Source organism: Solanum dulcamara, chromosome 7 (genome assembly GCF_947179165.1).
Source record: "Solanum dulcamara chromosome 7, daSolDulc1.2, whole genome shotgun sequence".
NCBI classification, from domain to species: Eukaryota; Viridiplantae; Streptophyta; class Magnoliopsida; order Solanales; family Solanaceae; genus Solanum; species Solanum dulcamara.
Window position 1 is genome coordinate 61407501 of NC_077243.1, and position 5120 is coordinate 61412620.

A 5120-nucleotide genomic window follows, 5' to 3' on the forward strand; every position below is an offset into this window, starting at 1 on the left:
AATCTAGACCACGGATTTGAACAGGGTACTGTAGCTATGGAGTCTATCAAAAGTAAACTGGACCATGGACTTGAAACGACATTGTAGCTAAGGAGTCGATTAGAAGTAAGATGGAACACTGACTTGAATAAAGTATTGTAGATAAGGTGTCGAATAAAATTAGAATCAGTGGCCAACCAGTCATCATGGAGAGTGCCCCCAAACCAAGTGCCATCAATACATCACTACAGCCCAAACCATATTCAATCGGAATCATCGAGAAGACTTCTAGAATAAAAAACCAAGTGATACAGGACAGATAGAAGAATAGGAAATTATGGAGGTAAGGTCCCAAAGCTGTGTTACTGCCTAGTAAAAGCTCAGACTATCAGAATCAAGTATGCTATATCAGTCTAGAGGGAGCTAACAGTCTGAAATGATATCGGGGAAGTTCTAAGGGCCCAATGACACCAAAGTTTTGCAAGTGTAATGCAACACTAGTATAAGCCTAGACTAAGTCCAAACATGCTTTCAATCATATAATCAAAGACACAGCACACACCATAAGGTACAAGTGATAAATAATAACTAGAGACATGTTTTAAAAGTCCGACAACACTCCAAAAAATGGCACCTAGGGTATGAAATCTAGGAATTTAGCATGCTTGACACTCAAACCCCTCCAAAGACATACAATCCAGTAAACAATTGCCTAGCCATGCTTAGTCTAAAGAGGGGAAAACCGTAGCCTACCTATAGTCCGACCACGTGCGCTCTAATTCATAGAACCAGAGTTTTTCCCTTTCGAATGATCTCCAAACGCTGCCACGCTATCAAGAATATAACCACAATTTTAATAGGGTCATTATGACAATAAAATTATTAAATTCAGAGATGGGCTAATTTCGTAGTAAAATATTAGGAATTATAGGACCCGCTCTGTAACCCACAGACTTGTGACAATCCAATTTCTCAAATCATGATAGCCCCTACTATGACCCACCAGTAGGCAAGCCAACACATATCTCGAAACTATGAGTAATGGGGATGTCAGGGTAGAAGACTAATATTTCAAGCTCACAACAGTAATCAAATAGTAGGAATATACATGAACGGCGGAAGAAAAGCTAAATATATGTACAAATGAAAGATCTCTCTGAAACCTAGAAGCCACATGTACATAGCTACTATAAAAAGAGTACAAGTCCCAAAAGTGGACCACAAAAACAAGCCTGTCTCAAAAAGCAAAAGACAGGAAAAATATATATAGAGAGGGAGATGGGTAAATTCAGAACGCAATGTGCTCACCCTCACATCTGATCTCAACCACAACTGGCTCAAATCAACGTCGGTAGTTAGTACTCAGTCCTGCATCACAAAAACTGATGTAGAGTTTAGAGTAAGTAACAAAACAACAAATACCCAATAGACATCATAGGCCGACGAAGAAAGATAAGCAAAAGTAAACTAAAATGCGAGAAAATAACCACAACTAAGGATATAACAAGAAGTAAATGGAGGTATGTACACAAGCATACTCAACACACAAGAGAAATGAACTAGATAAATTTGCCGGGCTCCCATAGAACTGACGGGTATGCTCATGCACAAGTCAAAGGTAACAACCTGAACATGCCCCTATAGGCTCGACAGGAGCAAATATAGTTGAAGTAAAAAGAACAGAGCCAATAGAGTTCCAATAATACCAGTTTCTCGAACTTGAACCAAAACATCCCAAAAGCCTGAAGTTTTAACCCAAAGCTAAGAGTAGATAAGGACTTGATCCAAATATTCATCAGAGAATCAGGAACCCGAAATAAGATTTGAAAGCAACCACAGATTTGAACCGAGTGACAAATAATTGTGGGTTGAACCACAAGTAAGCTAGACCATAGACTTGAACCAAGTAACTGCAGCTAAGGGGCTGAATCTAAACCACATCTAAGCTAGACCATGAACTTGAATTGGGTAACTTTAGTTAAGAAGTCGATCACAAGTAAGATAGACCATGGACTAGAACCATGTATTGTAGCTAAGGAGTCGATCACAGCTAAGATGGACCATAGACTTCAACTGAGTAATATAGCTAAGAAGTATATCACAAGTAAGCTGGACCATGTACTTAAACCAGGTACTGTATCTAAGGAGTCGATCAGAAGTAAGATGGACCATGCACTTGAACCAGATACTTTAGGTAAGGAGTTGATCACAAGTAACCTAGACCATGGACTTGAACTAGGTCCTGTAGATAAGGAGTAGATCATAATTAGGATCAATGGAAAATAGAGAGTAATGATGAGTGTCCCTAAATTGAGTTCCATCAATACTTCACTCCAGCCTGAACCATATTCAACTGGAATCATCAATAAGACTTCCAGAATCAAGAACAAAGTGATATAAGACCGATAGGATAATAGGGAGTTATGGAGGTAAGGTCCTAAAGTTGTGTTACTACCTAGCTAAAGCTCAGACTATTAGACAAAGAGCTAACAGTCTAAAATGACATTGAAGAAGTTCTAAGGCCCAACTACACCATAATTGTGCAAGTCTAAGGAAATACAAGTCTAAGCCTAGAATAAGGAAAAATATGCTTTCTAATATATAATCAATGACATAGCACACACCACAAGGTTTGGGTGATCAGTTGTAACCAGAGACATGCTTTAACATTCCGACAACACCCCGAAAATGGCACCTAGGGCATGAAATCTTAGAATTTAGCATGCTTGACACCCAAACCCCTCCAAAGTCATACAATCCAGTATAAAATTGCCTAGCGATGCTTAGTCTAAAGATGGGAAAATCATAGCCTATCTGTAGGCCGACCACGCACGCTCCAACTTACAGAACTAGAGTTTGTCCCTTTAAAATGACCTCTGAATGCCACCACTCTATCAACAATAGAACCAACGTTAATAAGATCGTTATGAAGCTAAAATTATTGAATTCGGAGATGAGTTAATTTTAGAGTCAATAATTGTTAATTGTGGGACCTACTTCGGAACTCACAGAATTGACTCTGAGAATAGGCCCCAATTATTACCCCCAGCTCATGTTCCAAAAAGGAACACAATTCACATACAACACCAGCTATAATCAAGGAATACATCAACATTAACATTACTCAGGTCATGATGGCACCTACTATGACCCACCAATATGTAAGCCGACCCATACCCCAGAACTGCGAGTAATGGGATATCAGGAAAGAGGACCAACATTTCAAACTCACAATAATAATGAAATAATAGGAATATACATGAACGGTGGAAACAAAGCTAAATATATATACGAATGAAAGATCCATCCTAGAATCTGGAAGTCACATGTACAGAGCTACTACAAAAAGAGTACAAGTCCTAAAAGTGGACCATAGAAACAGGGCTATCGCAAAAAGAAAAAGACAGGCAAAATATATGTACAGAAGGAGATGGGAAAATTTAGAATGAAATATGCTCACCCTTGCCTCCGATATTGACCGCAACTGGCTCAAATCAATATCGGTAGCTAGTACTCAGGCCTGCATAATGAAAATAGATTCAGAGTGTGGTATGAGTACCATAACAACAGATACCCAGTAAGAATCATAGGCATATTGAGCTAGGTAAGAAAATGTATACTAAAATGCGAGAAAATAACCACAACCAAGGATAGGACAAGACATAAATGGAGATATGTATAGAAGGGTACTCAACACATAAGAGAAAGGAACTAGCTAAATCCACCTGGCTCTCATAAACCCAACGGGTACGGTTGTACATAAGTATTAGGTAACAACCTGAACGTTTGATCCCATGCTTTCCATTGGTCAACAACCAACTAAAATCTCTATACTTCTTACTCGTACAGGCTTAACGGAGTTAAGCTGATAGGAGAAAACATAGTTGAAGTTAAAAGAATAGAGCCAATGCAGTTCCAATAATACCACCAATTTCCCAAACTTAAGACAAACTATCCTAATAGCCTGAAGCTTTAACCCAAAGCTGAGAGTAGATAAGGACTTGATCTGAATATTCATCAGAGAATCAAGAACCCAAAATGAGATTTGAAAGCAACCACATACTTGAACTGGTAATGGATAATCTTGGGTTGAATCACGGGTAAGCTAGACCATAAGCTTGAACCAAGTAAGTGTAGCTAAGGGGTTGAACTATGTCTAACCTAGATCATGTACTTGAACCAGGTAACTGTAGCTAAAGAATCAATCATAAGTAAGTTGGACCATGGACTTGAACCGGGTACTGTAGCTAAGAAGTTGATCACAAGTAAACTGGACCATGGACTTGAACCGGGTACTGTAGCTAAGGAGTTTATCACAAGTAAGCTGGACCAAAGACTTGAACTGGGTACTGTAGCTAAGGAATCTATCACAAGTAAGATGGACCATGGACTTGAACCAGGTATTGTAGCTAAGGAATCAATCACAAGTAAGGTGGACCACAAAATTGAATCGGGTACTTTAGCTAAGGTGTCCACCACAAGTAAGCTGGACTATGAACTTGAACTGGGTACTCTAAGGAGTCGATCACAAGTAAGCTAGACTATGGACTTGAACCGAGTACTGTATCTAAGGAGTAGACCATAATTAGGATCAGCGGCCAACCGATCTTCATGGGGAGTGCCCCAAATCGAGAGACATCAATACACCACTCCAACCCTAACTATATTAAACTAGAATCATCGAAAAGACTTCCAGAATCAAGAACCAAGCAATACAAGACTGATAAGAGATTAGATAATAATGGTGGTAAGGTCCTAAAGTTGTGTTACTACCTAGATAAAGTTCAGATTATCAAACTAAAGTCTTCTATATCAGTCTTCAAGGAGCTAACAGTCTGACATGATATTCGAGAAGTTCTAAGGCCCAACGACACCAAAATTGTAAAAGTCAAAGGCAACACAAGTCTAAGCCTAGACAAAGGAAAAATATGCTTTCCAATATATAATCAAATACATAGCGCACACCACAAGGTATGGGTGATTAGCTGTAATCGGAGACATGTTTCAACAGTCTGATAACGCCCCAAAAACGGCACCTAGGGCATAAAATTTAGGAATTTAGCATTCTTGACACCCAAACCCATCCAAAGACATACAGTCCGATATAAAAATTTCCTAGCCATGTGTTTCCACTTGAGCAC

General features: G+C 39.1%; 1 pseudogene; it reads left to right on the top strand.

The window, feature by feature from the left end:
• LOC129894773 (uncharacterized) overlaps positions 1-4519 on the top strand; it is an 18332-nt pseudogene extending 13813 nt beyond the window's left edge.
• Positions 4520-5120: the final 601 nt, after the last annotated feature.